Raw genomic sequence first — 15209 nt, forward strand, 5'->3', positions numbered from 1 at the left:
AAAAATGAAAACTGAATACAAATACAAAGCCAAACAAGTTTTTAGTGGTGGATCTCACAAAAAAACTGAAAACGAATACAAAATACATCCTTCTTTTGCTCAAACCAAACAAGCTCTTAAGATTCAAATCCTCCAACTATATATCAACTTAAAAAAAGGAAAACCAATTAGCTCAACTAAGACCACCATTACATATCACCAAAATCATCCTATTCATTATATACAAACACTAGTCACCATGAACCAAAAGTCGCCCCAATCGCTCTCTAGTTCACATTCTAGGTCATTATTATCCTATTACCCAAAATATCACTTTCTAAATCATCCTTAACCCCTTAATATACCTCCATCCAAAACCAAAAGGATTCAATTTCAAGATCGTACTTAGACCCAGTTTAGTATATAAAAAAACTACTATTTAATTTCCGAAATAAAGGAAACCATAAAGCTCTATTGGTGATATACTTTGTATTTTATTTTATTCTTACAACTAGTTTTGGTGTGAAATATAAAGAGTACACGTTAAACTTTAAAAAAAAAGGATTTATAGATAATTCCAGTTATTAGGATTAAGAAAAAAACCTTTTTATTATGAAACCATACTGTTAATTACTTTTATTATATATTTAATTTGATGTATTCTAAATTGAATAAATAGTTAGATTACTTAGTTATATCAATTTTATTTTACTAATATAAATTAATATATAGAGAATAAAATTAGCGGTGACAAAAAACGATACATTAGTATCAATATATATACATATGTGTAATACATAATATGTTTATGTGTTGTGCATGTGCATCTATACACACACATATGTGCGCATAGACGCGTAGTATCATGCCTATGGTTGTCAATTCCCTTCAAATTTGACTTCACCGCAAATGTTAAGTCTTAACTAGCCAACTCCGATTCAAGGGATTCATACTTGTAGTCTCATTTGAGGAAACTATATATAGAGATTATCTATTCAACAACAGTTTCTATATTAGGTTTAATATATATATATATATATGAAGAGTTATTTTTCTTAGCGAAAATATTCAATGCGAAATCATAACATTTTTATGTACTGCAAAACAAGGTAACACCACACTTCTCCTCAAAAAAGAAAAAAAGGTAACACCACACTACAAGCAAGAAGGCTGAACTAACAAGTACCATTGGTCCATGACCATGAGCTATACTAAAAATCCAAGTGTATTTGGTGAATAATCATGTTACACATACCCACTTCGCAAAAGCAAGAAAAAGCCCAATGACACATGTATGCATACAAAGTAAAATGACCTATGATACATTGAAAAGGCCTATTGAAAATTCCAAATCCCCCCTTAGTTGCTTTTGTAGCCAGAATTCCTTTCTCCACAGACACAGCAATGTCTCAATACTCTTAACATTCCGAAGACAACATATAGTCTCATCCACTATTAACATCAATAGCATCATCAGCATCACTGGCTTCCCTTTATCTAAAAGGATTGCATTTGCATTAACCCGGTACCTCTTTTTGGCTTGGGAGGATGATTTATGAGTAAAATTGATAGTCCTTGGGGATAAAATCATTAAGCAAAGGCCAAATGCGATGCAGATCTGAAATCAATGAAGCCAAATAAGTTCAACTAAACTTAAATTTCCAAGCAAATCAAAACATAATGACAATGGAACAAAAATCAAGTGGAACTTACCCAGTTACACCACCAAGATAAACTGAATCTCCTTGGTTTGTAGATGGCAAGCCACATGACACAAGGGAGCTGAGGATTAAAACAAGGAGAGTCAGAGATTATATGAAAGTTTTTTTTCTAGGACAGTAATTGCTCCAACAATATTTACAAATAGCATTTTTCTAAAATTAAGGACGACAAAGATTCATGACAGGGTGTGGCTTACGAAATATGTAGTTGGGGCAAAAGCAAATCCTCCAATCCAAGAAGACCGCCGAAGAAAGGGAAGGTAATGGCAACGAACATGGTAAATGCTGCAATAGAAAATGTCATACAAAAAAAAAAAAAATTCAAAGAGGAGTTTGATTAATAAGATGTTATGTTATAGATATGAGGAAAAATATGTAAAGCTTAAACAAATATTACAGAGTTTGAGCATTACCTGATAGCTTCCAATAACATGGACGACAACAAACATGTTAGCCGTTGCAATAAGCCATTTAGGCTTCTCCAAGGAGATGAGAATATTATCTCTAACAGCATTTCCAAACATCCAATATCCGATCAGGGCAACAGGAAAGTAACACAAAGCCACAACTATATAGGCAACGACAACTCCTCTCCACATATGCTTATTTGCTGATAGTTGATTGTACAGTTTTGCATGGTAAAAGTAATGGTTTAAAGAATTGTACATAAACCAAAAGCAAAGCTTGTTACAAAAGTTGGCACATAATTTTAGAGAAATGAAATGCACATAAGACTTGAGTGTGCCTTAAGGACATTACTGCAGCAGCCAAAGAGACTCCGGAGAAAGCGTTGAGGTTGGGAAGGTGGGAGAGCACAAAGTGAACAGAGGCAAAGATCATAATGAAGTATGTTAATTTGATCCTTTTACAGACACTACAGACGGTGTCATGGACCTTTTGCAATGATTTCCCACTAGTGACCATATAGACTATGTTCACACCAACTTCAACAATGAGCTGTTGAGGCACCACAATATAAGGACCAAGCTTTTCACCAAAGGCATGTTGACCCAGTTCATGGTATCAATCAAACCGTTTTCCTGGTACCATTTCGTGCATCTGAACCATTTGCCATAGAGTGTACAAAGTAATGATCCAGGATGGGACTAGTACTGCCACACCAGGACCCCTGGAATTGATAAAGGGAAGCTCAGTTTAGAAAGTCATTTCTTAAATACTAGACAAATGTTAACATAAATGTAAAACAACATTAAAAACATACCATGACCATCCAAGCTCTGACATAGCATAAGGGAGACTGAGGACACCAGCTCCAACCATGGCAGTGACATTGTGGAAAGCTGAATACCACCATTTTGCATTCCTTGAAAAAGTAATCGGAAGTCAATCATCAATAGGCTTCTCCTTCGCTAATTTTTCATCAATCTGTATTTGATAATTACACAAGTCTTCATCAGTATCAATGTCAGTTTACAAGTAATGCTTTTTTGCTTATTGCTTATTTAGTTTTTTTTTTTTTCCTTTTTATATACAAATTTTTTAAAACTTCATTTTATTTTGTTGCCTTATATCTACATTTTTATTCCCTTTGAATAAATAAACCAATTTAAAGGGACACTAAAATCAACAATGATGGAACTAGAAAAACTAAAAAGAAGGAATATAAATTATTTGTCTCACTTTTTACTCCATTAATCATAACTTATCATTATTCATTTGACTTTACTTATAAATAAACTAAAGTTTAAAATTTAATCATAACTTATCATTATTCATTTGACTTTACTTACAAATAAACTAAAGTTTAAAATGGAAAAAAAAATTTCAAACACTTGTTGTACCATGATTGGTGAAGAATAAAGTGGAATAAAAAAAATGGGACAATTATTTGTATCTAGAAAGAAGTCTAAAAAATAAATATAGAGCTTTTTAGTGGTAACTTAATCCAGAAAAGCTTCGACGTGGCTACAGGGGTGCCGCACCAACGTCTGAAGTGGGGTGCAGTGGGTGACGGCGCTACCCGAGCGTTGGTGCCGTGTCGAATTTTTTTTTTTTTTGGTTTCTCGATTTGTGCTGACTCGGGCCGATTCGTATCGAATCGGATTGTATCGGCCAGCTGAAACCGGCCAATTCAGGCCAATACCGGCTTCGAATTGGGCCGATTCAGACAGCCTCTCTGCTCTCTTCTATCTGTCTCCCCTCTCTCACAGTCTCATTCCCTAAGAACCCTTGGTCACAATCTCATAGTCTCATCTCTGCCACTCATTGTCTCACATTTAATTTATGAACATCATGTTTTAGTTATTATCTTAATCTACTATTTTATATAATGTGAAAAAGTATGCTTAGCAATATATAGAAAATATAAATAAAAATATTTTTAATAATTTTTTAATCGCCCATCCCGCCGCACCCACACCTTATTTTTTAAAAAATTGTTGAGTCCCGCACCCTCACCTGCATCTGCACTCAAATTCGTAAACGAACCAGTACTTCATAGACTTAATCCAATAAAATTGTGTTAGTGAACATCAAGATCAAAAGAAAAAGATGGTGTATTGGTGAACATCTTGAATGTGTGCCTTTCCCTTGAAATTGGAATCCATCTTCATATAAACTAGTTTTGGAGGTAAGCACAAAATTATGATGTTTAGTAAAACACGGAGCCTATTATGGGTCCGTTTGGATAGAACTTATTGCTGAAAACTGAAAACATTGTAGCAAAATAATTTTAAAATGTGTGAATAGTACCGCGGGACCCATTTTTAATGAAAAAATTGCTGAAAAGTGAAATTTGTGGGTCCATGAACAGTGCACGAATGCACTGTTCACAGAAGATTGGGTCAACAACTGCGGCTGGAGAAAAAAAAAAAAAAAAAAAAAAACTGAAAACGCAGACGCAGCTTCAGTGGAATCCAAACGCCCTCTATATATCGAGTGAGTTAGTTTCATATCATTTGGCAACTAGACATATATCCCCTAGTCTTGGGAAAAGTTAAAAGGCCAAACAGTTGCCAACTTGTTAGTTGTCAGATTGTATCTATACTACTATTTAAGGGGCTGCACCTGTTTGGATTCCACATTTTGAATACCTAAAGTACCCTCAACATATCCACTAATAAGTTTTCAACTAATGAGGATAAATATGTAAATTTCACATTTTGGATGCCTAAAGTACCTTCATCATATCCACTTACAAGTTTTCAACTAACGAGGATAAATATGTAAATTGAAACTCTTACACTTTAAGTTCAAAAATACCCTTATTCCCTAGGTTTAAGTAAAAACAAAACTAAAGGATAGTCTGGTAAAAATATACTTCTAAATTTTACTAAAACATTATCTACAAAATAGGACCACAATTTTTTTTTTTTTTTTTTTTTTTTTTTTACAATTTCAAGCAAAATAAATCCTAAATTTTAGGATTTTTCAATCCTCTACTTATAGTCTACTGGCCAACACGGTTTTACATTAAAAAAAAAATGTTTTAGGTATTTTTATTCCTAAAAGTTTGCCTATTATTTAGAAGCAGATTCCTCCACAATTTTATCTTTAAAGATAACTTCCCCAATATTATTTTTCTCTTTCAAACTTTACGTATATAGCAATTGCTTACAAAGTCCTCATATGAACGGTTGGTTTTTTTTTTTTTTTCCTTCTCATTCTACTTTTTATTTTGCAATTATATTCTAACACAATTGATTCTCTATTTTCTGTATAGTGATGAGATGGTGAAGTTGAAGTAAATGCAAAGGAATTTAAGAAACTTTAAGAACCAGAAAATTCATTGACAGAATCCTCACAGGAGCAATTGGTACATTTTTTTTTTCTTTCTCATTTAACTTCGCATTTTGCAACTATTTTCTAACAAAGTTGATTCTCTATTTTCTGTATAGGGAAGAAAGGGTGGAATTGAAGCAAATGCAAAGGAATTTAAGACCCAAACAATTCATTGAAGGTATGTTCTTAAATTCTTAGTAGAAAATTTCATTAAAATTTTGAATAAAAATTTTGCATTCTAATTATAGGCTTCTCTTTTGTGTTCAACGGGAACCCAAGTAGTCAAGTGCTCAACTAATGCAGCCTAGATGTAACAACCATAAAAAAGAGTTTTTTTATTTGGCAAAGGTGAATTATTTGTTGATATGAGTTCATTTGACACAAAGGTGCTATCCGAGAAAGTGCCAGAGTTTTCAATGGCAGTTGGGCAAGAAAAGAGAGTCTTGAAATGAAAAGAACCTGATAAAATCTGAAAGGAATCGGCATACCCTTTATATGTAAAATGCACAAGAAGAACCAAGAAACATGTACCAAGAATGAGAATGGGAGTTGAAGTTTGTTGTTTGTGAATAAAGGATTCAATAATGTCAATGGAGTTATAAAGCTTGGATTTGGATTTGGAGTTTTGAGGAAACTATAGATTGTGGCTGATGCAACTAGGATGAGAACCTTTCTTCATCTCTCTCACGATCTCTCTTTCCCTGTTTTTTTTTTTTTTCTTGTGCAAAGGATTCGTTATTTTTTTAGAAGTGTAATGATAGTGGGTTCTTGTTTATTTAGCAAACAATTGTGGTTTTTTTTTTTCCTTCTAAGTTTGGATGACAGCTTCAATAGTAATTTTTCTGGGTTTGGGTTTGCACAAGTCTGCCAAAAGACCATTTTTTTCTGGGTTTGACAGTTTTTTTTATTATTATTAATTTTTCTTAGTTTTTTCTTTTGCTTCTTTCTTTTCTGGACAGTTGGCTTGCTGACTCCAACTATATAACAATTTGATTTAATTTCTTGCATTGATTTAATTTCTTTCTCTTTTTTTTTTTTTTTTTTTTCCGATAAGCAAGAGAGGGTTGATTTGATTTTGTGGATGATTGGTTTGGGTATTTGCAATCCTATTGCTGGGATTTTTTTATGGATGATTTATGCATTTGTATATTTCAAAGGGCTTTCATTCTCTTTTGACATGCAAATAGAGTAGAGATTCTCAGACCACACCACATGGAATACATGTGTGTTAAATGGAAACTGACACACTTTTTGGAAAAACTATTGGGTGCATAACGCACATTGATCTATCCCACACAAGATTAGAGCTTCAGCTAGAAATACCTCTAGGTTTAAGTAGAGACAAAACTAAAGGATATTGGTAAATATATATATATATATATATATTTAACTTACACTAAAATATTGCCTACAAAATAGGAACACTCTTCTACTAATCCACTTCTTTAAAGTAACTATACATTTTTTTTTAATAGAAAAACGAGTTAAACAACCCAGCAACCCCACGTTTAGCTTAAAAAATAAGGTTACTCTCCTATTGATTTTCAAATTTATTTCACAAGTTTATGCTTCATGTTTATTATACTTATCATTATTGTATACGTTTTAAAGTCTCTATTAATAACACAAGCACACATATTTTGTATCATAGGTTTATGGTAAATACTGCTGAAAAGTGATTAGAATGTGGAACAAATAACATTGCTCCACCAACTTCTCCACCGTAGTCGGCATAATATTAATAAGTTCGCATATTCCATGTTTCAGATGTAGTGAATTATTTTACAGTTTTATCTGACGTAAATATTTCACTTTTCTACATTAATCCATCAACTTTTCATAATAGCTTTTGTAAAGGTCACCACATGCATTTTGTAAGTAGTTTTATTGTTACGATTTCATTATGCATTTTCATTATATACACTATTTATAAGATTTATTCAATGGATCTTTTTTTCCTCCCGTATAGGTTAATACTAAATTATAGCATCATCTTCCAATTAATAACACGTTGATTACTACATAAACAAAATTGACAAAAATAGATAGTAATTACGGAATACTAGCCTCTGAGCACGCGCTCACGCGCGTACTCAGAGGCTCTTCTATTTTTTGGGTAAGGGTTAATTTAGAACATTTATTATAATTTGGGAGTATTACATTTTTCAATCACAAAAAAAACCTAGGGGTGTGATGAAAAATTATTTCACCTGTAGTGATCAATTGTTTATGCGTTAGTAAGTGAAATAATTTTTCATCACCCCCCTAGGTTTTTTTTGTGATTAGAAAATATAGTACTCCCAAATTATAAGAAATGCTCTAAATTAACCCTTACCCAAAAAATCGCGCGTACTCAGAGGATAGTATAAAATCAAATATGTGTCTTGTAAATCTTGTAAATGTGTCACATCCTCGTTGGACCTGGCAAAGAGAACCCACTTGGTTTGTTTGAAGTTTGAACTTTATTCAACACTGACATGGGCTACTGGGCCCATGGAGTTGTAAATTCTCCATTGGCACCTTTTATGCATGGACCCACATCAAACACGTCAACAAAAACCAGTAGAGGCCAACTCGCCTCCAAGCACATTTCCACTCAATTTGACTTCTTTTTTTATAATTCTCTCCCACTTCCCTATCATGCCGGAAAAGCTCAATTACTTTTTCATGTATTTTAAAAAGCCCCTTAGTAGTTTGTTGTCTTTTAGATATTGTTAAAGTTGTTGTGTGATTGTGATGATTGAAGCGATGGTCTCGATTCATTGCGATCAGAGCTGAGGATTGGCGTTAGGGCACCAAAGCTTGCACTTGTGAGTTTTTTTTTTTTTTTCTTTGGCATTTGATTCTATAAGTTATTGTTTGCATGTTTGATTTTATGGCTTTAGTAAATAGTTCTACTAGAAGGGAATTTGAGTTTATTTCCTTTTATTTTTGATAGTGCATTGGAATTTCAAAGCTCACATTAATGCTCTGTTTGGTTGCTGTGAAAATTAGAGTCCATCAACGTGTTACTTTTGCAGTATTTTCCTCAATTTTTGAAACCAAACCAAAGGCCAATGGGAAGGCCACAAACAACTTAGCCTATGTTTTTCACATTCTGACAACAAATTTTGACTACATTATGTGACATTATGCCACTGTGTCACTGTCATCACATTTGTTTCACTTTTTGAGGTTCACTATTAAGCAACAATTTCATGTATTTCTTGTTTATTAGCTAGCTACTCTGCGACCAAGTTCTCTAATTATGATGAGGAGGAGGTGAGGAGAGAAGAGAACACAGTGGGACCCATGGCTAAGAAGGAGGAGGAGGAGGAGGTGGAGGTGGAGGTGGAGGTGGGGTCCAGCTTGACCATGGAGAGGGTGGCTGTGGCTAAACAGTATATAAAGAGCCACTACAAGGCTTAGATGAAGCACATTCTAGAACACAAGGAGAGGTAACGGTAGAGAATGGGGTTGTGATAATTTGGTTCATTTTGGAACATGAGACTGGTAATTTGGTTGATTTTGGAACATGGGCTTTTTTTTTTTTTTTGGGAGTGCTTGTCATATGTTATGTTTTGTGGGCTAGAGCAATTATTTTATGTGCTTAGCCAATAAAAAGAGAGAAGGTGGGTTTAATCTTGAAGTGTTATAAGAAATAAGAGATGAGGGTTGTGTTTTTTTCTTTTTTGGGAGCGCTTGTCATATGTTATGTTTCGTCGGCTAGAGCAATTATTTTATGTGCTTAGCCAATAAAAAGAGAGAAGGTGGCTTTATTCTTGGCATATTATAAGAAATAAGAGATGGGGTTGTGTTTTTTGAATTAATGTGGTTTAGCTGTTGTTGGGGTAGAAGTGGACTGCATTAATTTAAGTAATAGGAAAATTGCAGGTCTAAAGTGAGATTTTGAATGTTATACGTTTGCAATTTGTGATTCTGTGTATTCAATAAGCAATTTGTAGAATATCAAGACTAGGAACTATATCTAAAAGCCTTTGTAACTATTTCAAACATGACACTGCTCAGTAAAAAAAGCCTCACACAATGTTCAGATTATTTAAGAGCAGGAATTATAGCACTCAACTGTGTAGAATTGAAGCTGAAATGTGGTTGCATTCCCTTATTTATGTCAGGAAATGCATGTCAGTCTTTGAATTCGTCATTGTCCACCTTGTTATTTTTCATAATTCATCAACATTTTAAAAGTAGGTAGAACTAGTTAACATTACCTTTGTTAGAATTTTCATTTATCTTATATGGTTGTAAATTTGTGAGCTTTTGCATTATGTAATTTTTTCCTTTTATCTAATGGTTGCCATGGTCATGAATTAGGTACTGGAAATTGTCTCTTTTAGTGCACCGGGATAAATGCCCTCATCCTCAGGCTCATCAAACATTTATCAAATTAAATAAATCTTTTAAAGAATTGCAAGATCCAAATAAGGTAAGTTTCTCATGCATATGGGGTTAATATGTGAATCTATTAAATGCTTCTATTTTTGCAGTCACATTCTGTGATACTTCTTTTCATTCATCAAAATTGAGATCTCATACAGTTGACTTGGCATATGCTTGGAAACCTCTAATAGCTGAAACTTATTTTTTTGAGTGCAATAATCATATGCATAGGGCATTAAATATTTCATTGTGAAGAGTATAACTGTATTTAAGATTAGCCACTACTTGTACTTGGCTTTTTGTAATTTCCAAATGGTACAAGCCATCATATTTATCTACTATCATTGCAGAGGTCACCAAGTTATGGATTTATATAAACTGTGGGCTCTAGATGCTCACTGATAGCCTGATGTATAATTTAATTTGGACTTTCATATTTTCATCACTAATGACCAAGGTAAATAGGTAAAATAAGCCCTACGTCATCTATTTGGGCTTGCTTGTCTAGGTAGCCTTCATTTAAGGTTATAATAATTAGGTGGAGAACTTGGAACTAATGGGCTGTGAAGGAGGACAACTTTAGTGAGTAGTCCTTTTTTTTTTTTTTATTGGTCATTATCATTAGTTAGATATTTTTAATTCTTTAACTTGATTTTTCTAATTGTGTTGGACATTTTAAAATGTTCTGCTTAGGTTTTGACCAATTTAAATTAGTTCATTTTTTTCTTGTTAGGTTGTATACCATTATGTTGGTCATAGTTGAACTGCTTGGGACATCATTGAGTTTCTATATTACATATAAGAACTAAAGACAGATTGATAGGACTTTTCCTCCCACTTTATGGTCAAGTGTCTGCCTTATGGCATGTATTAACTGTTAAGTGGCTTTATGAATTTTTCTTAGCTAAGAAAATTGTGAACAAAGCTATGTAGGATTTGCATGTTGGCTAATGCACTTTTTCACATGAACAGCAAGGCAACCAAGGGTGGGAGGAGAGTCATTGCTCGAAGAATAGCAAAGGGCCGGTCAAGAATTACGGCTTAGCATCCTTGCCTCTAGTTTGAATAAAAATATTCTTGACATAGTTTTTAGTGACCTTTCTCGACAGTCATTTCAACCGTGGAAAATAGTATTTTTGACGGTTTTTAGTACTTTTTTCAATGGTTTCAACTGTCGAAAATAAGCCAAATTTCTTGTAGTGGTACATAATGTGGTCCTCACTCCTCACCATAAATAGATCAAGAAGACTATGCCAACAAGTTGTTAGAGGAAGTAACTGATTGTTGTAGGTGGTTGAACTGTTGTTGCTTATTGCATAAGATGATATGATTAATATTTTGACATACAATGCCACAGAATGATAAACTCCCTCTTCAATGAACAACTTGTGCAATTTTAAAGTTCTTCTGCATGTATTGCATTGAATTTTGACAAAATATGTTTTGGTTTTCTGTATTTTAGATATGATTTTTTTTTTTTGTCTTTTATTCCTCCCTTACTGTGGACATTACTTGCTTAATCTCGTAGAGTAAAAATGTAGGTTTCAATTGTTGGTGTTTATTATTAAATCTTTATATATAGTTCATGTTGATGCTTTGTGTTCTTTTCATTTTTTTCTTACAGTGCGTAGCCTCTCACCCTGACACAAGGATGTTGTTCCTCAATTGTAATTTATTCATCTGTGAGTCTAATATTCTAAAGGTTTTGATGGTACTTTAGTAGCCTTTAAAGTTCACAATTTTTCTTCATCATTATATAACTAAGAAGTATAATCTTCAAATGGCAGAACAAAGATCACATTATGACAATATGATGATGCAAATGTTGAGTTATATCATCTCACAATCAGCTCAATCTAGCAGTGATCACTAAGGTATGAAGATCAACTCAAGCTAGTCGGTGTTTAATGAAATGCCTTCAAGTTTAAAACTTTAATTTCCGCTCTCATATATATTGTTTGTAAGGTATTTGAAGAAATGCCTTCAAGTTTAAAACTTTTTACTATTCTGTTATCTATATATCGTCTTTTTTCAAAGGAGTTTGCTGTCTTTCATTTAGCTTATGCTTATCTTTTACTATTGATTTTTAAGGTTGCTTATAGTTAGTTTATGCCTAAAATTCACTTTCTTTCTTTGGATGAATAATCCTGAAGTGGGTGAGTTTTGAGCAAGAAAATTTTGTACTTTAAAAAATATTTGCTAAGGCCGAAACTTTATGGGTATAACTATAAAGGCAAGGGAAAATGATGATTTTTCTCTTTGTACTAGGGATGACATTGATGGGTCTAAATAAACTATAAATAACTGAATTGGAAATGGGATGAGGAATTTCCCAATGTGAAATTAGTAGTTCTAATGGGTTAGGAAATCTGAAACTTTTTTGAGTTATCTATGCTTTCACAGAAATTTACTGGTTAATTGCATTTGGGTAATATTGGTTTGGAATTATGCAAGGTGAAAATTGAAGGTTATGGTTGTGGTGAGAAGTGGGTGGGAAATCTTTCAATGTCTTGGTGCTTGACTTTGGAGTTTGGACGCCATGGCAATGGGGAAGGGAGGAGCTGATATTTTGGATCGTTATGGGTTTAATTTTGAGGATATTGGAAGTGGGTGCAAGGAATTTAAGGCTGTCTAAGAGCTTGGATGAGGAGGCACATTGCCCTTATATATTTAATTATCAAATAATTTTATCTTTATTGCACATCTTTGTTTAATCTCACAATTCTTTCAGGTTTTGATTCCCATACTGTGGTCAGATATAATTCTGCTAACTTTAGGCCCCTTCTTTTGCAACATACCAGCGGAATGGTTTGAAAGAATTTTGTATTCATAAAAAATTGTGCATTTAGTCTACCTTCATTGGTCATCTGGATTGGATCATTGATTAAATTAACTATACTATTCTTTCTAAATTTTCTCTAGTCTGATGACCATTGTTTGATTTTCTCTAGGCAAGGATTAATGAATTGGCCCAGCAACTACAACAGATTCAGCTAAGCAACTCCAACCAAATGCAGTACTCCCATGCACCCTAATATCTTCTATTGATTCTTGCATACGTTAGTTTGGCCTAATGGGTGCATAATTAGTATGTTAGTGCTTTCAGCTGCTGTGAACAAGGTTATGTCGTTTATCTGTACGTACTACAAATGGCGTTTCCCCTCTTATATTCAAATGGATTAGTGGTGTTTAAATATCTCTCTGTTTCAGATATTCCGTTTTGGATATTCTTTGGCTGGATACTTGGCAGCATTGCTTCTATCAAGCTATAGACAATCAATTTTATAGCTTATTTCACAATATATGAGGCCATTGATATCACTTTTGCTATACATCAATATCACAGCATATCATCTCAAGTCTCAACAATTGTGAATTTTTTTGTTGTGTGTGTGTGTATATATATATATATATATGTTTTTGTGCAAAATTGTGGTTTAAAAAAAAAAAAAATTTTGAGGGTCAAGTGACCCCTTAAATAACCTAATTGATCAAGGGTTGTAAATGTAAATCTTTTAAACCTTGGTAAAAGGTTATTTAAGGGTCTCTTGTCCCTCAAACTAAGATAGAACACTTGTTTTAAGTGCCACGAAGGCCTTCAAAATTTTCTTTTTGATGGTATAAGTTTCAAAGGTTATGATGGGTCAATTGGATTCTCAAAATAGTTTTTCTCAAGGTTTATTAATACATTTTTTAAGGGTTTTGACCCTTGAAAAAGTCAGATTTGTTGTAGTGTTTTTGACTGGTACTATGTAGAATAATCACTTTTACATTAAGGATCTCCCAATTTCACTAAAAAAAACCCTCCTAATCACAGTACATGCTGCGGCTATTCTACCCTTACATGAAAGTAATGAAACTACTAATAAAATAAGAATTAATTTTTCTATTCCTTTAGTAAAAAAAAAATCACCGGCCTTAAATTTGGCAAACCCTAGGATGACTTCTTTATACATATACAAAAAAATGACTACAAGTTTGGTGTTCAACACAAAATAGAGTTATGGCTATTTCTATATCGGTTTGGGTATCTTGGATTGTTGTTGTTATGGCTATTTATGTTAGTATTTTGTGGATTTTCAATCTTTGGGTTGAGTTTTTTAGAGAAAGAATGAGAAAATTTGGAAATTATTAGTTTTTGTTTTTGTTTTTCAAGCAATGTATCAATGTATGTTTATGACTAGATTCTAGAAATATTCAATAATCTAGTTTTGTATCTTTGATGTGGTATTTTGGATGAAATGAAAATGTTCACAAGTTTTATCTTTTGGATTGAATTCTTTGACTTTTGAGGAGTTAAGAAGAACCAATAATTACTTTAATTGTGAGTTCTACTTAACTCAACTAGTAAAGTTTTTTGTGGTTGAATAAAAGACCTAGGTTCAACCCTTCGCTTACACAAAAAACTTATTGATTTCTTGGTCTAATGATAAATAGTACAATTATTAGAATTAGACGCCATAAGTTGAAACTTTATTAAAAAAAAAGAAATCGTTTCAATTGGTTTAAGTAGTTTGGAAAGTGTCAATTTGGAGTGTATGCATAATGTATAAAATATAGTATTAACTTAGCTATTTCCTTTGTCAGCTTGCCTAAATTGTAGGAGATAATCCTACCAACAATAATTTCTGGACTTATAATTAACATATAAAGGTATTAACTTTCTTGAGACATCAAAATCTAAGTATTGTTAAACCCAAATCTGAAATAGAATTAAGGTTTTTGTATCCTCCACAGGGGATCTGGAAATAACAAATAAGAGATGGTAAATAGTGACACTGCTGTCTTCAAATACATATATTTCCCTTTAACAATGTTCACAACCAATCATCAGTCCCCTCTATACTAGTCCAAAAATTCACCCCCACAAATCTCATCCTATTTGTAACAGCAAAATATGCAAAAACCAATGAATTAAACAACATCAAATACAATAAGGATTCCAATCCAAATTAACCTAGAACACGTGAGGAAAGCCTACACACGCGTACACACATTTTTACTAACTTGGTAGAACTTAGATATAGTACCCAAGGAACTGTATCTAACTCTTTTGGATCCCATCACCATTGTAATCAGGATACCACTTGAATAACTTCCAAACAAATAAGCTAATAGAATTGTGAATCTTTTTTGTTTTGGTAAGATACTTGCATATACTTAAAAGAAGTTAAATTTTAATTATAGACCAAGGGCTAGCAGAACTAGGATCCTCTTTATTTCAATTGAAATGGAGGTAGTCCAAATCTTTGGCGAACATAGGGGCATATTACTTAATCCCCACCCAATCCCTTTATCAGGCAAGCTACTGCCTTGGTGCTGGTGATTACAGAAACATTGTCTGCTCTCTCACTTGTTAAGGGCAAGGGAAGTATTCTGCTATATTTA

The 15209-nt window shown here is 33.1% G+C and overlaps 1 pseudogene; it reads right to left on the bottom strand.

Moving 5' to 3' along the window:
* Positions 1-1017: 1017 nt before the first annotated feature.
* On the bottom strand, positions 1018-3052 carry LOC142622119 (lysine histidine transporter 1-like; annotated as a pseudogene).
* Positions 3053-15209: the final 12157 nt, after the last annotated feature.

The sequence above is a fragment of the Castanea sativa genome, chromosome 1 (genome assembly GCF_040712315.1).
Source record: "Castanea sativa cultivar Marrone di Chiusa Pesio chromosome 1, ASM4071231v1".
NCBI lineage: Eukaryota > Viridiplantae > Streptophyta > Magnoliopsida > Fagales > Fagaceae > Castanea > Castanea sativa.